Below are 20,749 nucleotides of genomic sequence, written 5' to 3'. Positions count from 1 at the left end.
CTAAGGCCCCCCCACAACTCTGCCATCAGGAATAACGGGGGCCCTTCCTCTCTCCAGGACAGCAGTCACGGACCCTCGAGGGCCACGGGACACCAGCACACACAGAGCTCCACGTTATGAGGGGCACATAGCCTGCCTACCCGCCCACAGGGGTGGGCTCTCAGCGGCCGTGTCTCTGCCAGTCTCTGCCGCCTGGCCAGAGCTGTGTGGTCCTGACACGAACACCTGACCCAAGGTGCGCCTCTACGTTGAACAGACACGGAGACTCGGCGTTTTGGAACCAAGTCAGCTCAAAGGTCGGGCGCTCTGGAGGTTCCACACGCTCCTGCTGATTCGACCAAGGTGCCATGCTGCCATGCTCATCGGAGACAGTTTTGGTCAGCTGCAGCTACGGGGTCCTTTGGGCCACACGACAAACCCACGAGAAAGGTTTTATTACGCCCATTTCACAGACACAGAAGCCAAGGAGCGGAGGGGAGAACCGACCTGTCCGAGTCCTGCGGCTACTCAGTAAGGAGAACACTAACGCCTCGCCTGTGCCGGTATCCCCCCTGGTCCTCACAAGAGCCCTGCTGGACCACCCTAGCAGGGATGTTCACCCCCAATCTTCGGATGAAGAAACCGAGGCTCCGCGAAGAGAAGGGACTCTCCAAGGTCATGCAGGAAGTCAGAGACAGAGCTGGGGCTCAAGCCAAGGTCTTCAGACCCTCGGGCGGGGATCCTCGGTCCCGTCCGCCCCTCCGTGCCTGGCCCTGTTCCCGGGGCCCCCGCAGCTGCTCCCGCAAAGTGCTGGATGGTGTCCCCTGAATCTACCCAAGGACCCAGGGAGACAACTCATCCGGCCCCTGAGCCGCTTCCTGAACAAGCAGAGGCAGAGCTGCAGGCCCCAGACCAGGGGGAGGGTCCACCCCGGTCCAGCCAAGTCCCACCCCGCTTACGATATTCCCAGGGTGGCACGCCTGTCCCTTCCGCGGCTGGAGGCCTCGGTTATGACCATCCGGCGTGGGGCTGGAAAGCTGGGTGCCCTCTGGGTGATGCGGGCACTCACCCCGGAACAACGGGGCACAGGGGGTGACAGGATTCCGTCAGAGACCGCGGGGTGGACGGCGGGAAGCCAGGGCTCAGGGGACCGGGGAAGCAGGGAACTGCCATCGGGGGCCCAGGAGAGAAAGGACCAGCCTGGACGTAGCCCCCGTCGAGGCGCCAGCCCCAGGCAGCGACTCCCCCCACCTCCAGCAGTGGACAGGAGGTGGTCCTGACCTCTGGTCCCTGTGCCAGCTGTCCCAGCCCGAGGGACATCCCAGCTAGAAGGTGACGGGAAAGATGAAGTTGTTTGGAACTGGGCAGGAGATGAAAACCGACAATACAGAGAAGAGACTTTTTATTAACGGGGCGGGCAGGACACCTATTAATCCCTAAGCGTGCACCCAGAAGCTGAGGGCCTGCCGGAGACCTCATCCCGGAATGAGAGAATCTTCCAGGAGCGTGAACCAGCCGGCAGAGCTAGATGTCCTGCCACCGTCTGCCTACGGCCACCCCGGCCACCCCATCCAGCTCACTCTGGGCGTGGGACCCTGTTGGAGAACCACCCGTCTGGGCGGTGGCATCAGTGTGGGTTTCCGAACTGGGCCGATCCAAGTTCAAACCCTGACCAAGCGCCTTTCCAGGGAAACTTGGGTAAGTCCTGGAACTTTCTGCTCTGTGGGCATCTTAGAGATAAGACAAGGGTCACGATCTCGCCCTGGAGATTATGGTCAGGGTCAAAGAGGACAAAGCGTTGAGGGGTTTCTACACGTGGGGCACCGCCCAAGGTTGTTGGGAGTCACGCCCGCTCTGTGCGGCCCCCGCAGACAGGGCCACCCTCCGCGATGCCCTCAGCTGGAAGGACTTCCACGCGGCCGGGGCGATGGGACAGGGGCACGCTGACATCTGCACCAGCACAGCCTGGGTCCCGGCACCCTGAAGCTGCCGTTAGGACAGGAAGCCTGCGGAAGGAGGTGGCTGCACCCGCTCCCGCCCCCTAGCCACACCCCAACCCCGGGCTGGCCCGGCCCGCCCACGGCTGCAGGGCTCCTGACAGCCCCAGAAAGGCAGTGGGCTCCCGGGTGAGGCCCTCTTGGGGGGCCGGCCCTAGAAGGGCAGGGCCAGGAACACTCTGTCTGCAGGCCGCCCAGCAGCCGGGGACAAGCCCTCCGTGCCCCCACAGCGTCCACTGCAGCGGCCACGCAGGATGCTAGGGGCCCTGTGGCCCCCGCTGTGGAGACAGTGACACTCACTGCAAATGTGTCACGAACCACCCCAGGGAAAGACTGTAAAGCACACCCATGGCAAAGCTGTTCCGAGTGGCTACGACTTATCGGTGACATTTCAAGAGGGCATGCCCTCGGGGGCACGGAACGCAGAGAAGCCACCCCCATCTGTTGGCGCCGGCTGCTTTCAAGCCGCTGGGGGCAGGAGGGGGGGTGCCTGGGGCCTCCGGCAGGGTAGCCGGCCCCGTAGTCCCCCGGCACCCCCATTTAGGTGTGAGAACTGCGGGGACCGCTGAGGCACGGTTTCCCTCTGGGCTCCTGAGATGGAGACAGGGCGTGAGCACTGAAAGGGGGTAAACGTGGGCAGCAATGACCCACCGGCCACCCACCCGCACCCGATCCAGGTGGGAAGGCTCCCACCCCGGGAGGGACGGCAGAGGGAAGAGGGGCCTCGGGGTCCCCGCCCCTGCCCTGGGCCCAGAGAAGGAGTGACAGGGAACAGGGGGTCTGCGGCTGGGACTGCAGGCCCAGGGAGGCGTGGTCAAGTGTCCTGGGGGGAGCCAGGTTCTCAGCGTGCCGGGGTTGAAGAGTCGGGCAGAGGCTGGGCAGCGGCCCCTGTGAGCAGACAGGCAGGGAAACCAGCCGTTAGAAATGAGCTCACTCCTCGGCCTGGCGCCCGGACTCAGAAACTAAACCCAGTTCCAGAGACCGAGAGCATCACGCTTTTCCCCCAACGTGGTGACCGTACAATCCCATCCCCGCCACGCAGACAAACGCCAAGCATCCTCTCGGTTCCCGGCCCTGGGCCGCTCGGGCAGGCGCTGACCTGGGCACCGCATCCCGGCCGGCTGGCCACGCCTGGGTCTTGTCCTGCGTGTGACACAAGCTGGTCTGGTCTCAACTGTGAGCCAAACGGGACGACGTCCCCAAACGGCCCCCGTAAAAGTAACGGTCTTACAGTTGGGAACATCTATGCCGCCGGGTCCGACATCTCACCCAGCATAGGAAGCCCCGCTGAACCACCCTCCCAGGCAAAACACGTCCTGTGCCCGAGTGACCCCGGGGGAGCGGGACCACGTCCTCCTGAGCCCCCCTCCCTTGCCGTACAAAGTCAGACTGTGGGACACAAGGGCTCTGGCCCAGATCGCGACGCCTCCCGGCCCGTGATCACAGCCGCCAGCCCGGGTTCTGCTTCGGAAGCCACACCGGAAAACAAAACCACAGCTGACAGCTGCTGTCTGTGAGAGGCAGAACGATACCACCACCCGCCCCCAGAGGCCCGCGGCCTAATCCCCCCGGCGCCCAGGAGTGTGGCCTTCTACTTAGCTGGTGTGATTACACTCGGAAGCTGGCGGTGCGGAGACCGTCCGACTGTCCAGGAGGGCCCAGCGTTGCCACGTGGGAAGCGAGGGCTGGAGGAGAGAGGCCCACCCAGGCCGAGGTCAGAGGGGAGGGGGCCGCCCCACAGGCAGAACGGGGCTGGGACCCCATGAGAGCTCGCGAGAGCCCCCGCGGCCGGAAAACACTGGGGCTGCCCTGCCCACACCTTGATTTTGGCCTGCCGACACATGGGGCCTCTGGAACCACAAGGCGAGTTCACATGGTTCCAGACCACGAGGTGTGTGCTCACCTGTTAGGGCCGCACGAGGAGGGGAACGTCCACCCTCACGGGCCCCCGACAAGGCGGAGCCAGATCCCGGCCCACCCCCGGCTTCTTCAACCGCTGCCCGCAAAACGTCATCCCCAGGCTCTCGCTGACCCCGTCGTCCCCTCGGTAAACTCTGGTGCCCACGTTCGCGCGCCTCGTCACGTGGCGACCTCACGCCGTGGACGTGTGACCCCCTGGCAGGCCGGCTCAAGTCCAGGAAGCACCGGGGGTCTCGGCCTCCCTTGGTCCGAACGGCCCTCCTCTCACCTGCGTCCACCCCGTGATGGCCCCGTCACACCGACAGCCACGTGCTGAGTCCCCTCATCCCGCATGCGTGCGCTTGGGATTTAAGACCCAAACGTAGGGGGCTCACGTTTCTTCTCCTCAACCTCAAACTTACTTTTCCTCCTCAATTCTGACCCATCTAAGTCACCTTGGAGCCTGACTTCCAGGGTGAGAAACCGACCAGGCTCCCCTGCAGGGCCCCACACCCGCTGTGTCCCTTCAGACCACCCCCGTCCCCACCGGCCCGCTGAGGCTGGAGGCATGGCCCACACAGCCACCCCTTTCCTAATCCCCCCCAAAACAAGGCACAGCCCAAAGACAAAAAATTGGGGGCTTTCTGATGATACCTAGGAAGAAATACGGAGGAAGTAGCAAGTACTGAACTTGAGGACGTGGAAGTGTTCCCAGAATCCCACAGGCCCCCGCAGTGTGGCCCCTCTGAGACCATCGTGAGATGCCTGCGGGCGTCTCCTGGACTTTAAGCCCTGAAGATGCACGGAAGAGCCCCCCCTCCGCCCCCGACGCCCCCACACCCCTGAAAGAGTCAGCCACTTTCCCTGAGCGAAGATGCCGCCTTGCAGAGGAGGTCGGGCCCCCCCTGCCTCTGGCGGGCAGCTCGCACCCACGTCCCCCGCACCGTGAGAGCCTGAGGTCACTAAGGTTCTGGTCAGTACAGGACGAGCCCTCTGCAAATCCCTTCACAGGCACTAAGCGCTCAGACACTTGGCATGACCCAAACCGCGGCTGGGATCGCCCTCGACTGACTAACAAAAATGCTCCCAGAACTGCCCAGAGCAGGGAGCTGGAGGAAGCCCTGCAGAACTTCATCCTGCTTCACCCCGTCCAGCCTGGCCGCTGAGGTTCAGCTCAGCCCAGGACGAGCCCCTCTTTCCCAGAGGATGGGGGAGGGGGCGGGCAGAGCGCAAAACCACGTCCCTATAACAACTACAAGACAACTCCACCCTCCCAGGGGCTCACGTCTTCAGTAGACACTTCTCCCAAGACACCCAGACGCACAAAAAGACGCTCAACATCACTGATCCTCATGGAGATACACGTCACAACCACGAACCACCATGCGACACCGCCCACGCCCGCCAGAGTGGCTAAAATCAACAACGCGACAAACAGCAGGCACCGGCGAGGATGCGGAGAAAGGGGAACCCCCGTGCACGGCTGGCCGGGGTGCAAACTGGGGCAGCTGCTCTGGAACAGGGTGGAGGGTCCTCAGAAAGGTGAAAACGGAACTACCCTACGACCCAGGAATCCCTCCCCTGGGTGTTTACTCCCCAAAATAAAAACATTAATTCAAAGATCCACGCACCCGATGTTACAGCAGCACTATCTACAACGGCCAAAACACACGCATGCACGCGCACACGCACGTGCACACACCGGAAGGCTACTCGGCCATAAAAAGGATGAAGTCTTGCTGTGCCTTGCAAAGACGTGGGTGGACCTAGAAAATATGCTAAGTGAGATAAATCAAACACAAACACCACGTGATTTCACTCAAATGTGGAATTTAAGAAACAAAACCAACAGGCACAGGAGAAGAGAGAGCGCGGCCAACCAAGAAACAGACGCTTACCTGTGGGGACCACGCCGGCGGTTACCAGGGAGGGTGGTGGATGGAGCAGGCGACGGGGGTTGAGGACGCCCTCGTGGCGGGCACCCGGTGCTGCTCGGAACCCCTGTGTCGCACACCTGAAACTAACAGAACACCGTATGTTAATTACGCCGGAACGAATAAATAAACACAAAACCCCTCTGAGTTTAAACACGCAAAAGACACTCTCGCACACGATTTTTAAGCATCTTCACCATGAATTAAGAGAAGACACGCTAAGTGGAGGAAGCCAGACACCAGCAGTCAGACATGGTGGGGCTCCGTTTACATGAACTATTCACAACAGCTACGTCCCAGACCCGGAAAGCAGACTGGCGGTTGCTGGGGGCTGGCGGAGGGAGAGGACGGAAGAATCAACGGGTCCAGGATCTCCTTCTGGGGGAGACGAAACGTCTTGGAACCAGAGGGAGGTGACGGCTGCATGATATCGTATGTTCACTGAATGCCACCGAATTGTTGCTTTAAAACAGTTCGTATTATATAATGTCACTTTTTTAAAAAAATTTTTTAACGTTCATTTTTGAGACAGAGAGACAGCGTGTGAGTGGGGGAGGGGCAGAGAGAGAGGGAGACACGGAGTGTGAAACAGGCTCCAGGCTCTGAGCCGTCGGCACAGAGCCCGAGACGGGGATCAAACCCACAAACCGTGAGATCGTGACCTGAGCCGAAGTCGGATGCCCAACTGACCGTGAGCCCTGTGGGCACCCCTGGATCTTTAATTTTTTAATATGTTTTACTTTTAAATAATCTCTATTCCCAGCGTGGGGCTCAAACCTAAAACCCTGAGGCCAGGAGTCACGTGCTCTACTGACTGAGCCCCCCGGGCACCCCTATGCAACGTGACTTTTCACACAATATTTAAAAGTCTCATCTCCACTTGGAACCCAAGGATTCACTTTCATCCTTCCGAAGCCACGCTGAAATGGGCAAAGTGGCAGGAGGCCGAGAGCTGGCGTCAGTGGGCCTGGCTCTGCCGCAGCAAATGCCCAGACTGGGGGCCCCGACGTACACCACAGAAGTCCACTTCTCACACTTCCGGATGCCAGAGGCCCACAGTCAAGGTGCCAGGTTTGGAGTCTCCTGGCTGGCCATGCCACCATGTGCCCGCATGGCGGCAGGCGGGAGGCGGGAGGCGGCCGTCTGGGGTCTCTCTCCTAGGGCACTAAGCCCATCACGGGGCCACGCCCTCGTGGCCCAATCAACTCCCCAAGGTCCCGCCTCCAAATGCCACCATGCTGGGGTCAGGCTTCCACAGGGGAAGCGGGTGGGGGCACGGACTCAGTCCCGGCAGAGCGTGAGGCTGTCAGCAGACACGTGTGCACGGAGCCCCCTCCTGGGACAGACGGAGGGAGTGTGCAGTGAAAAGAATGAACGTGTATGTGCAAACACACCTACTAAAAGCTCATGGCCCACCCGGGCAGCAGGCGGGGAGGCTTCTCAGGAGAGTCCAGGAAAGTCTCCAAGCTCAAGGCCACAGGGCCCTGGAGCCGGGAAGGGCGGGGCCCAAGCAGGAGGCAGCGATCTGGGCCTCCGGCGAGGCGGTGGCAAGAGGCACGGCAGACCGGCCGCCGGGGCTGAAGCGCAGGGGCCCATGGGGTCGGATCTGGGGACGCCGAGGGGGACTCGGAGGGGACGGCTGAAACAGGCAGCAGGCGCGGCCGCGAGACCAGAGACAGAATCCGAGCACGGGTCACCCCGACCACCGTGGTGGGGACAGGCAGAACTCCGCGCCCCGGGCCCGCTGCCGGGGCCCAAACTCGCTAGGCGTGAGCGGTGTTCACAGGACCCAGCGTCAGGGGCACACTTAGGCAAGACCAGACGTGCGCACGGACACCCGCCGCAGGGAAACAACACTTGTACTCGCGCTGCTTTCTGATGCTTCCCGCTCTGGCGTCGCCTGTGTCGTTAAAAAGAGAAAAAGACACCACAGCCCACCGGCACGGTTCCACGCAGCCTGTGCCTCCACGGTGACTGCCCCACTCTCCACAGACGCCCCTCAGGGGCCCCCGGAGGCTGGGGGAGCGGGTAGGGGCAGGCAGGCGTCAGAACCAGGGTTTCAGAGCCCCCCGGGAACTCCCGCTCCCCCCAGTGGCGGACGCACGCCCAGGACGGGGGTCTGTCACCCATCTGGCGCGAGGGGACTACTCCACCTGTTCCCAGCAGACAGGGACGCACTTTGTGCAAATCAGAGACTAACGTCACGGCAGGAAAAAGGGCCAAAGGCTCCCAGCGGCGACTCCCAGGAAAACCAAGAATGTGCCGAGGACACAGCTTGTTAACTTGAGCCCGTGCCCAACCCCCAGCCCAGCGCCCCGGAGCCGGCCCGCCTGCAGGGGTGGGAGGACGAGGGAGGAGAGGAGACTCTGAGAAAAGACTTCTTAAATTATGAATGAGAGCCCCGTTAATCATCTTTGAGAGACACAAGAGGGTCTGATTCCTTTTTAATTACTTTGGGCGCTCGCCTGCCTCCCTGATGAAGTCCCCCAGCAGGGCCAGCGCCGCAGGGCTCCCGGGGGTGTGCACACGAAGACATGCTCAGCCCCCCCACCCCCCACCCCGAGAGCAGAGGGACGCAGGGTGACGTGACAGTGCGGACTCACAGGGACGAGGACGCCAGTGTTGGAGGGCGGGAAGGGGCACCTGTGGATGCGCGTCAAGACTGAACTGCACGCGCTCTGACCCGGCACTTCCACACGTGCATACTTCCCGGAGGAAACACCTGGAAAAAGTGCCGGAAGGGGAAAGGCCGAGAACCGGGCAGCGGCCGCCGCGATCGCTCACCTCCGCTCGCGGGGTACCGGGCGTGGACGGAGCAGGTGAGGGCCTGGCCCTGGTCACCGCCGGCGTCCCCCGTGCGGGACGCGTGTCGTCCCTGCTGCGGGGGGGAAGGGACGATGCCTCAGGCCCTTCCCACGGCGCGTTCAAAGCGCGACTGACTGCGCCACAGGCCTGCGCTTGGGACAGCACGTGACCCCGCGACCGCCTCCCGCAGACACGTCTGGAAGCGTTCACCGAAGCAGTGAGTGCCTGTTGGGTTTCTACTGTGCGCCAGGCGCCGGACGCAGAGCTGATTGAAACAGACAAAAGCCTTTGTCCTTGAGGCGCCGGCGACCCGGGAAGCGGGACTGCAGGACGAGCAGGCTGGACAGCAGCAGCGTCAGGCACGATGACGGCTCTGCACCCACTCTTGCCAACGAGGGCAGGGCACCCGCTGCACCCGCTGGGCCCTCCTGCGGCCTGTGCGGCCCGGGGGGCCAGCCCCCCGGGGCCGGTGCACAGCCGCCCGGCAGAAATGTCTGCTGACCACGCGGACAAGCACCAGAGAGTAAAAAGACGAGGCCACGGAACGACACGCTTCCTCCTCCCCTGAGGTGCAAGTGTCCTGTATGTTTTTATGACACAAGTGACGTCCTTGAAACCCCGCAACGATTTAGAGGCACCACTGGTGAGACCGCGAGGTCCCACCCTTGAGAAGGGATTCTTGACCCGTGCTCGGGCTGCTTCCCCTCGACAGGCGTCCCCGGTCGCTCTACACGCTCCTCAAAGGCACAAGTGCTCTGTCTTCCCTCTGATCGCCGTTCGATGCCCGCGTCAGCCCCCCAAGGACACGACCTTCGCAGCTGAGCTTCCCTGCGCACAGCTGACGCTAAGTCTGGGCCCGAGATGAGGACCCTTTTCCCACCAAGGAGCGACCACAGATACGCCCGGCTCCCCCTCCCACGCACCCACCAGCCACCCTCCTGCCCCGAGTCGGCTCCTTTTGTGCCCTTGGCATTCTAGAGCTCTGGTCCAGGAGACCCGTTTCTGCATCTCACGGGTCTGGGGGCTAGGACGCGGGAGGATGGTCTAGGCCTCGCAAGAGGACCCATCAAAGCTGAGGTCCTTGCCTGGCCGCACCCCCGGCCGAGACTGGGGCCTCCGGGCCCCCAGGGTGCCGGAGTCCCTGCGAGTCCACAAGACGCGGGACGCGCGCTTGCTGAAGGTAAGACACACAAGCAAATCAAGGAGGCACTGGTTGTGCCTTTGTGTCCACTCACATTCTTAAAGTTACTGCTTCATTAAGACTCCCAGCCTTCAGCAACGGTTTGTCACCCGGAGACGATGGCATACCTGACTCGTGGGAGGAGGCAGGAGGCTTAGCAAGAGCCACCTGGGCCTCCCCTCTGCGCAGGTCGACGTGGGGTGAGGGGGGGTGGACGCGGGTAAGGGGGGCGGGTCGACATGGGGTAAGAGGGGGGTGGATGCGGGATAACTGCGGTAAGAGAGGCGGGTAGACCTGGGGTAAGGGGGGAGGGAGGCAGGTGGATGTGGGATAACTCGGTAGGGGGGCGGATGGATGTGGAGTAAGGGGGGCAGGTGGACACAGGATAACAGGGTGGGGGGAGGCGGGTGGACGCGGGGTAACAGGAGGCAGCATGGCGAACACCACACCTGAGGTTGTACGTGGAGACAGGTGCAGCCCAGGAATCAGAGCTCCCCTCACGGCCCTAGGCTGGGCCTCAGAAACTTCACCCAGAAATGGAAATGGGACACAGCGCTGAGAGCAGGGTGGCCGTGATTATACCCAGAATACGTGGCCCAACCGTTGGACGAAAACCTCGCAGCCAGGTACACAGATCTAGGTGAAACTTCGGCGAGTCAACCCCAAGGAAAGTTCACAGCCCCTGCGCTGTTACCTATGGCTGCATACACGTTATACACGCTACCCCGAAACAGAGCCACTCACGACCACAAAAACTCGTTATCTTTCAGCCCGTGCAGGCTAGGGATTCAACCGCAGCTTGCTGGGGGGTCCCGGCTCGGGTCTCTCATGAGGGCACAGCCAAGACGGGCCCCAGAGCTGCATCATCTGAAGCCTCGCCTGGGGCCGGAGGGTTGGCATCCTGGACGGCTCCCTCACCGCCCGGACTCTCCGGAGGCTGCCCGGGTGTCGTCACAACGCGAGAACAACGAGGAAACCGCGATGCCTCGTAGGACCTAATATCGGAAGTCGCGCACGGTCACGCTCGCCGTATTCTGTTCGTTAGAACAAAGTCACTAAGCCCAACCGTCGCTCAAGGGAAGTGGAATTAAGCCCAAGGTGGTATGCCCAAACATCTGTAGGTAAATTATAAATCCGCCCCATTCCAGAAAAACAGACCTCCACGTCTGGGGCTCAGGGGTCCCGCAGCTCTAAAAGCAACTCCTTGTGACCAGTCTAGTGCAAATTCCGCCATTAACAAGCACTGCTCATACTCGCAGAGCACAAGTGCAACTGTGCATGGCTTACTCTGAATACAAATACAAATCACCTCGATATAATTGTCAACCAGAACACCAGATAAGGGGGCGAAACCCTGCAACGTAAAAGAGAAGGAATCAGATCATTAAAGAGAAAAGCTGACGCCTAAGGGATTAGAAATAATTCTGAAAACAGGAGATGAGAAACCACCACCAACAACCCTAATTAGTATCTTCAGGGAGAATCCAGGAGACATAGCATCTCGTATAAAATAAAACGATTCTACGATATTTAAACACTCAGAGAACATGAAAGAACCCTTAGAGATTAAAAATATATGGCCAAAAGTATTTTTAAAACATGTAAAAAGGCTGTTAAAAAGTCAAATCCAATAGCCTGGAAAACATTACAAAAAGAAAAGAGACAGCAGGGCGCCTGGCAGGCTCAGTCAGTGGAGCGTGTGACTCTCGATCGCGGGGCCGTGGGCTCAAGCCCCACGCTGGGTGTCGAGATCACTTAAAGCTAAACAAAAATTAACAAGAGAAAGTAACAGAAAGGTGAGCTGAGAAAATAAGAGGCAAACCAAAGAAGTCTGGGAGGCCCTGCAAATGCAGGGTAACCAGCAGGGCTCCGAGAAGGCGGAGGGAGAAGATACCTTTTCAAGAAAGCTAGGGAATTTATCAGATTTGGACGACACGACTCTACTGAAAGTTCACCAGGTTTTCAAGCGTAATCGATGAAAACAAGAACACTCCATAAACGGTTCGCTGGGAAGTCTCAAAGCACCAAGGACAGGGGGCGCCTGGCGGGCTCAGCGGGTGAAGCATCTGGCTCTTGGTTTCGGCTCAGGTCACGATCTCACGGCTTGCGAGTTCAATCCCTGCGCCGGGCTCTGTGCGGACGACGCGGAGCCTGCTTGGGATGCTCTCTCCTCTCTCTCTCTGCCTCTCCCCCACCCATGCTGTCTCTGTCTCTCTCAAAATAAATAAGAAACTTAAAAAGAAAATCAAGGGTAAAGAGAACGCCCTTTGACATAAGGCAGAAGTTGGCAAACCATGTTTTTGTGAATGAAGTTGTCAGGCTTTTGTGATAGGGAACGCTTCACCAATCTGCACGTCATCCTTGCACGGGGCCATGCTAATCTTCTTTGCGTCCTTCTGATTCTATTACACGTGCTGCCCAAGCATGCACGTTGTCAATAAAGTTTTCCTGGAACACAGCCACGCCCGTTTGTGCCTTGTCCACGGCTGCTTTCGTGCTACCACAGCAGAATTAAGCGGTCGCAACAGAAGCCATACAGCCGACAAAGTCTAAAATATTTCTCATCTGGCCCTTGACAGAAAAAAATTGCTGACCTTTGCTCTGGAGAGAAAGCTTCCAGAAAAAGAGTGCAAAACAGACAACAATTCACTCGCAATAGAACAAATCAACCCGGCACCAGGAACGTTTTGCAGCCTCGCCGAAGGCCAGAAGACAATGGGAAAATACCATCAAGGCACAGAAGGGAAAATCGCGTTTGTCCTAAAACTCTACACTCCTCTGGACTATCCACACCGTCCAGCCCGTCCACACCATCCACACTATCAAATGCTAGGAGAACGTCAGGGCACCTTCAAGTATCAACGGACGCCAAAGACTCCCCTCCCGTGTGCCTTCTTAGGGAGCTGATTGAGGACGTGCTCCGGACAAATGAGGGAGTAAATCACTCAACAGAAGACAGTCCCTGCACGCAGCAGCGTGATGTGCCTGGAAACCACTCAGTGAAGACCGGAGCCAGAAGGCGGACATATGGGGAGGGGAGAACCCGGGAGATGTGCCTGTAGCCTTGAGGATCTGGAAACGTCGAGGAGGGGATGGGGTGCTGAGGGATGGGACAAAACAGGCAACACAATGGCCATCGGTGGAGCTTCTCGAGACACAAGGGGCCTCGACCCTGAGCTCGTCTGCTGCCGGAGGGACTTGACCGGAGGATAAGTCCACTTCCCTGGGAGGGGGGACGCTTCATCGATGTTTGGTCCAAAGTCCACTTACTCTAGAGACAAGTTTCATAGCCACCAAGACAGGTTTCATGACAGTTGTTTTAAATCACAATTTTCCTTGTTATCAAACTTGCATTTTCCAAGTGAGGAAACGGGAATCAGAGAGGTTAAGTCACACGCTCAAGGGCACAAGATCGGGATCGGTCTCAAGATGCAGAGCCAGGATTCGAACCCAGAACCGTCAGGCTTCAAAGCGTGGCTCCGGATTTTCCCTCCTCCCCCTTCTTTCCCGGGGAGGAGGGGCCGGTTGCTGGCAGGTGTTCACCAAGTGGGCCAAGGCCCCCAGCTCCTGCTGGGCTCCCGAGTCCCCGCTTCCAGTGGACAGACTTGACTGGCCCAGCACAGGCCGACTCCGCCCCGGAGGGCCTAGCGGCTCTCGCCGGGGGCAGCAGAGGCTGCGGGGTGCCACCGAGTCAGGAGGGCAGTTCCTGGGGAGACAGAGGGCGTACGGGCAGGAAGGCCGTCCCGAGAGGGCCTGTCATGGGGTAAAGGTGCATCAGGCAGGATCGGTCGACTTCACCTGGCCGTGTTCACCAGCGTCTACGGCCGAGCAGAGCTTCACGACTTTTCAGCAGACGGGCTCTGGCTCCCCACCCCGAGCAAGGTCCCGCAGCTCAAGAGCAGAAAACAGAAACGCGTTTCCTTCTTCCCGGGCTCGGGCGTGGGGTGATTACTCGGCAAACGGCCCCGTCACATTTGGTCATCTCGGACATTTCTCCTACCCACCGGCTCCTCTTCCCGAACGGATCCAGAGACATTCCTCAAAATGTTCTGCTCCAACAAGCGTGTGACAAGACAGCTTGTCAGGTTGTCTCTTTCTTGCCAAAACGAGGCCACGACGCTGAGGTCCAGTCCTTCCTTCGTTTAGAAACGATGTGATAATGGCGTGCTGGCTTAATTTTCCGAGAAATGAGATGCTCCTTGGCTGGCAACGCTCCCGCAGCCCCACGAGGACGCATCATTATCTCCTTCGAGTCGTTCCCGTGGGAGTCCCCTCATTAATTTAAGATATAGATGAGGGCTGTTCAAACAGGGAGCTTACGAGGTTAAATCCTGCCGTGTCACCGAAGCGTAGTCGTGGCACTGGGGCCGAAGACCAGCTCCAGCCACCAGGGGTTCCCGAAGGAAGAACGGCGTCGGTGAAACTAAAAACTAAAATAAAAAACTAAAACTAACATAAAAATGGACACAGACAACAGAAGTGGGTTGAACTGGCCGATTTACTGCAGTAAACGTGGCATTATGTTTGCTAGCGATTTCCTTGTAACATACGTCATCTATGTTTTCCTAACATTACCTAACTTGGAAAACGTTCCTGTGTGTAATCAAGCTTTAAGAAGTAACATGGCGATTCTCCCCTAGTTCTCCCGCGTACCCTTTGATTGTTGATTAATTTCTTACATTATTCCATTACACATCTGCGTTTATCTATAATCTACAAAGCATTTGCTTTGCTGTTCTCGTGAAAGGCCCTCCGTTTCTCAACACCTCAAGGGGAACAGTGACAGGGACGTGACCTCCTAACCACACGAGGCCAGAAGAACAATGTGTCTGCCTCGGTCCCAGGTGCCAGGAAGGGGCCGAAAAAGCCTTAGAAACCCACGCCTCATACATTCTCAGAGAGACAACGCACCTAGGAACCAATGAACCATTCTGTAGCTTAACCGACTAGGCTCAGTCATCATCTGGAATGCCTCCGGGGGGCCAGGTGGGCCTAGGGGCTGAAGTCACCTGTGCCCAGAGATACACTCCTTAGTTGCCAGAGTGAGGCTTTCAAATCCATGTCTCTCCCTTACAGGCCCTCTTTGCTGGCAGAGGCATGAGGCTATCCTTCCTGCGAGTAGAGGAGTCTCCATAGAGGATGGCGAGGGCTAAACGTAAGGCCGCACAATTTCTTGCGGAACCTTATTTTCTTCCCTAATGGTTCTTTCCCCAGGGGGCCTGCTGAGGGCCATTCCCCAACAGACAATACCCCTGGTAGTTTTAAGGCCAAATTACCTAAAAGCGGGAGGACGAGAAGCTTCCCTGTCGGCGGGCCGCCCTGCAGTCACCAATCCGTCCACAGTCCGGGCCCTGCCACTCAGGCCGGGACAGCTCGGCTTCCAGCACACTGGGGCAGTTTTGCCGGGCGCGTCCCACACAGTCACTGCCAAGCGCCCCTCCACGGGGAGCGCCAGCGGCCAGCAGTGACCGGCAGGCTGGTTTTCCAGGGACACTGGCATTAAGGGAGATCAGCTCCGTCCGTGACGGGCCCCTGGCCAAAATGACTACCTATCCACTCCGACACCGGCAAGTCCTGGCACACCCGATCACACGTGCATGGAAGCACCACGCACGCCTGCACTCACCCCTGCATCCCCGCACGCACACTCACGCACACCTGCACGCGCACTCACGCACACCTGCACCCCTGCACGCGCACTCACATGCCTGCACGCGAATCACACACACGCACGTGTTACACAAAGGGCGTTACGTAAAGCACGGGGTCTCAACTAATCATCAGATGTTGTACCTCCAAGATGCCAGGAACCTTCCAGAACAAAAGAGCACCAGACAAGAGCTTCTTTTCCTTCCTTTCCTCACAGAGACCCTAACAGCTCCACGGGAAGGGGGGTCGCTACGGATGGGCTCTAATTACATCCGGTGGGTCAGGGTACAGGAGGGGCACCTCCACGCCCTTCCCCCGGGTCCCTGACTGCACGCTGACTTCCGGCCGTCCCCAAGCGGAGGTGCTGGCCCGCTGCAGGCAGCAGGGCCGCGGGCCCCACAGCCCCTTCCCTTCCAGCCTCAGACCACGGGACCAGCAGGAGGGTGACCATGCCCCGCAAGGCGTGCTGGGAGCCAGAGAGGTACAGATGGGACTCCGTGAGAGTACCGCAGCAGGGAGAGAGGTCGCTCCGTCCCTGACGTCCAGGAGACACTCCAGCTGGACCCTGCAGGGAGAGCCGACGCCCCAGAGAAAGGAGAGGCTGCTGCAGACAGACCGGAGAGCGAGAAGTGTGGGAGCACGGAAGGCGGGGCGTGTCGGGGCCGCTGGGCTGGACAGGTACGAGGGCTCGGTGTCAGGTGAGGAATCCGGGCTCCGTGGCCCGGCAGTGGGAGGTTTTCGCACAAACGAGGGACAGTTTTCATCCTGGGGGAAGCTCAGACTGGGAGCGAACGTGGGGACGCTGAGGCAGCAGTCAGGAGCAATGGTGTCCTGCTCTAAGGCAGGGACAGCGGGAGCAGGGACAGGAGGTGGTGCAGGGACTCAAGGAACAGGGCTCCGATGCTCCGGGGCTCAGCGCGGACCGGCTCTCCTCGAGGGGAGGCGAGGGGCTGGGAGGGTCCTGGGGTTGGACCGCTGAGGCCCGGCTGATGGTGCACCTCCAGGAGAGGGGCAGGCACACAGGTGTGCACCGGGCGCACGCACTCCTCAGCCAGCAGGCATCGGGCCCCACTCTGCTCCTCCCCTTACACCCCGTCCACGACTTAGACAACAGCAGGAGTGGCGGCGTTCAATGGGGCCCACGTGATTTGTGAGCAGCACTCCACATCTGGTAAGAAGTTTCCATACCCAGACGGCTCTGTGAGTTGGTCAGTGGAGGCTCAGAGAGGGCGAGCAGCGTGGCTACTGTCAGCCAGGAAGTGAGAGCGTGGCCCCCGCCCCCTGAGCTGTGCTTGGTGGGCTGGAACGCAGCCGGGAGACCAGCCTGTTCAGCGCCTCGTCGCCCTCCGTCCCGACAGCCTGTGCCGAAGCCACTGTCATATTTCTTTCCTCCACAAAGCAGCACAGCCAGAGAGATTATTTTGACATATTTCCTGAAGACGCTGTTTCTAGAGCACTTGCCTGATAAAAATGATATATTTATTCGGGACCGCCAAGAGCTTGCTGAAATGAGGAATTTATCTGCATAGCTTTTGTTATTAAAGTGATTCTTCTTGTTTATTTCCTCCTAAGCTACTGATTCCATCTATAATACATGAGTTTCAGGTAATAGAAATTTTTCATGCAAGTAAATATTTTAATAACAACCTCACGGCCTCGACTCAGAGCGTTCCTGGCAACAGCCTGCACACGAGAAAGCTGTGCCCTGGGGCCCAGGGGCCTGGGTTCTTGTCTCCTCTCTGCATCTGTGACTGGGACAGAACCCAGCTGTCTCTGGGCCTCAGTTTCCTTACGGGCAAAGCACGGTAGCTACCACGAGCCCCCGACTCACAGGGGCCACCGTCAAGATCAGACGTGAGGACAGCTCCGAAGGGAGGCTGCGGGCTTTGCGACGCGCGGGCCTCGCGAGCTTGGGGTATTGGCTGTGGCTTGACCGAAACAGCGCGCTCCTCTCTGAAGGCAGTGGGGTCTAGCTTGGAGGCTGACCCTCCGAGGCTGTCAGGGACAAGGCCGGGCGGCCAGGGCCGCCGTCCCCGATGCGGGCCTGCCAGCTCGGTATACGGTGCTGGCCTTACGGGTCAGGGCCTGGAAGGGCACACAGCACTCGCACTCACACCCTACTGCCCACATCTGGCCACAGGGGCACCCGGCTCTGCCAGTCATGGCAAGGCCGGGAAACATAGCTTCTAGCCTGGGGGCCACAGCCCAGCTAGCGCTTGGAAGGGGGGAACAGACGCCGGGGGACACTCAGCATCACGGGCGGATGACCGCTCGGGACAGTGGCCGCAGAGACGGAAGGGTCCCCGAGGTCTCCGGGAGAAGCAGGCAACCGATCAGGTGCGTTCAGGTCCGCGCCCACGTTCCCGCCTCGTGACCCACGCGCACGTTCCCGCTCACACCTGCACGCCTGCAAACAGACTGGCTCGGCCAGGCAAGTACGAGGGAGATGGGGCCCGACCCTGACTTTCGGGGCAGAGCTGACGGTGACGTGATCCGGGGCGCAGTGGCGAGGCCGCGGAGGCAGGGCGGGTCCCGTACCAGCTTCACGTCCCGGCCCTGGACGGCGGCAACGGGAGGGCGGTCTGAGGCCCACGAGGTGGGCGCGGTCCCAGCAGGCCGGGCCTGGGAGATCACGCCGCCGGGACCCGGCTCCCGTCGAGCCCGGGGCGGCCGTTGGCGGCTCCTTCCCCAAACCGGGCTGCTCCCCTCCTTGACCCCCACCCAAGGGTGCTAGCCCCTTCCCCGCCTGAAGGCCACGCCCTCCCGCAACAGCGTTCTGTCTGAACCGTGCCCGTGTCCCGGACAGGCTGACCCTCCGCGGCGACCACGTCCCGAGCCGTGACCCCACCACGTGTCTCCCAAACCCACGGCGGCGTCTGGGCCCCGGACCTGGGAGAGCCCGCAGGAGCACCCCCAGGGCGGCGGGAAAGCGGAGCGTGAAGTGACAGCAGGGGGGCAGGTTCACGAGGCTGAGCGTCACAGAGGCCGAGGCTACGTCCCCGCAGACGGGAGACCACGGAAGGGCCCCCGACTCCCTCCTCACCCTCCACGCACCGCCCACCACACGTTAGCACTCACGCGTGTTCCCGTCAACTCGTTCACAATTATTTGTCCAAACCACTTTTCCCCTCGTTACTTCCTGCCCAGAGCCCCAGATTATACGAATTCGGGGCGCGGATGTCACGGAACCCAGCGGTGCCCGGAAGGGAGAGAGCCGAGCCTACTCACTAGGACGCTTTCGTTCAGCTCTAGGAAGAGCCAACGGCCCACACTGATGTGTTCCAGCTGCCTCGCCACACTGGGCTCCTGGGGTCACACCACAGTGCCCCCCCCCCCGCAGTTCTGACTGCAGGAAACCGGCACTCGTCAAGGTGTCTGGACAACCCACTGACCAAACTGCTCACTGGGACCCACACATCTGCAGCCTGGGAGGCCTGGGTCCCCCAGGAAGGAAAGTCACCCTGGTCAGGCACTTCCGGGCGACAGGCTGTGCTCGGTGTCGTCCTCACCTGAATGGTGCCCTGCCGTACCCACCCGTGTTTCCCGGCACACCCAGCGCCATCCTTCCAAACCCTCCTCTCCCGCCACAGGGCCTTTGCACAAGCTCTTGTCTGCCTGGAAGCCCCTTCCTACCTCTGTTCGTCTTGCTGCCCCTCCTTCAGCCGAAGCCCTAGTTCACTCTGAGAAAAACCCCAAGTCCTACAAGGCTTCCGGGTGGAGCCACCCCACAACATGCACGTCCTACCGGGGACACCCTGACATCCACGATTAGGACAGACCCACAGGTATAAATGGCACAAAGTGGGGAGGAGCGGGACGCGGTCCCTCCCCGCGTGGCTCTGCCCCAGCACCCCTGCCCCCAACGTCCCCCGGCCCACCTCTGGGCTCAGTGCTGGCGCTTCCCACCGCCTTCACCGGAGTCGGCCAAACTCCTGCTGCTGCTGCTGCTGCTGCTGCTGCAGCTGCTGCTGCTGCAGCTGCGGCGCCAACGTCACAGGCTACGAGAGGCCCCGACGGTGCGGCGGCCGGCCTCCGTCACCCGCTGTCCCAGCCCGCGACCACAGAGGTCACCGGCCCCGGCACCGCACACAGCCCCGCACGTGCACACGGACCTCCTGCCGCCCCGACCGGCACGTCCAGGTCCGGGGTGACGGGCCAGAGGCCTGGCCGGCCCGGGGGACTCCCACTGCTGCTCTGCGCCGGCGCCAGGCTCCCCCACCCCACACGGGAGGGACCCACGGAGAGACGACAAGACCACAGTTTCCATGGCTCCTGCGAGAACCCGACAAGCCTCTCGCTCGGTTTGGCCGGCTCGGGTCACGTGTCCCTGCCCACCCAGAAGTCCGGGGCAGGGAATACTCGGATTGGCCGGCTAGGGTCACGTGTCCCCGTCCGCCCAATCACTAAGGTCCTGGAGAGAAACACTCAGATTGGCCGGCTTGGGTCACATGCTCGGCCCGACTGAGCTCGTGCTGCCGCAGAGCCGTGTGGAGCAGTCGAAGGTTAGATGCTTGTTCGGGATCCGAGGGCGGCCGAGGGGGCGCCGTGGCAGGGGTGGGAGGGACGGCGGCCTCTGGAGCGGCCAGGGAGGAGCTGCAAGTTTGTCTTGCGGCGGACAGGACGCGTGGTGCAGGGTGTGTGGGGGCCCCGGCGGGGGCGCAGGGGACTGGGCTGGGGTCCACCGTGGGGGAAGGACGGAGGGGGTGGGGCTGAGGCTGCAGTACGTGGGGAAGGGGGTACAGGCAGGGGAAGGGGCGAGGGCGCTGGGCGAGGGGACAGGGCTGTGGTCCCTGAGGGAGGTGAAGGAGTGGACATGGGGAGGGAAAGGGGCCAGAGCGGTGAGCGCGAGGACCTGGCAGGGAATGGGGTAGAGCCAGCGTGTCCCTGAGACTCACCTCTGCGCCACCTGGAGAGGGGCGGGAGGGTGCACGCACTCCTACCCCTGCCCACCCCTGCCCACCCTCCCCACCCTCCCCCACTCCTCCCCCTGCCCACCTGTCTCCCAGAGGAGGAGCACCCACTCTCCCTGCTCACTTGATGTGTACAAGCCTCCTGCCCCCAGCACGTCCACCCTTAGCCCAGGGGAGACAGGATCCATCACTCCCATGCAGGGTTCACGCAGGGCAGCCGTGACCCCGGCAACACAGCCGCAATTAGCCAACGTGGGACTGTGTTCAGGAGAAAATGAAGCATGAAATATGCAAAAATAATGAGCCCTTCACTGAAATTCCGGGAGCTGCTACGGGGTATGACCAGTGTGAGCGGCAGAGTCGCAATTCCTGGGGAGGAAACCCATTAATAAGGAC

At 60.6% G+C, this 20,749-nt stretch overlaps 1 long non-coding RNA gene and 1 other non-coding gene across 2 annotated transcripts in view; both read right to left on the bottom strand.

Annotated features, from left to right (window-relative positions):
- LOC147573954 (uncharacterized) overlaps positions 1 to 19,711 on the bottom strand; it is a 39,416-nt gene extending 19,705 nt beyond the window's left edge. Inside the window, exons 1-2 of the long non-coding RNA XR_015243784.1 lie at positions 19,322 to 19,711; positions 5,774 to 5,895 (exon numbers count right to left, since the gene is read on the bottom strand). This is a non-coding gene — a long non-coding RNA (uncharacterized LOC147573954). The remainder of the gene's footprint in view (positions 1 to 5,773; positions 5,896 to 19,321) is intronic.
- Positions 12,119 to 12,224, bottom strand: LOC112857175 (U6 spliceosomal RNA). Its single transcript, XR_003223312.1, has one exon. It is a non-coding gene; the product is annotated as a U6 spliceosomal RNA (small nuclear RNA).
- Positions 19,712 to 20,749: the final 1,038 nt, after the last annotated feature.

The sequence above is a fragment of the Puma concolor genome, chromosome E1 (genome assembly GCF_028749965.1).
Source record: "Puma concolor isolate L17-30 chromosome E1, mPumCon1.1.hap2, whole genome shotgun sequence".
Taxonomy (NCBI): Eukaryota; Metazoa; Chordata; class Mammalia; order Carnivora; family Felidae; genus Puma; species Puma concolor.
Note: the sequence above shows the minus strand (reverse complement) of the source record. Positions and strands in the feature narration are given on the sequence as shown.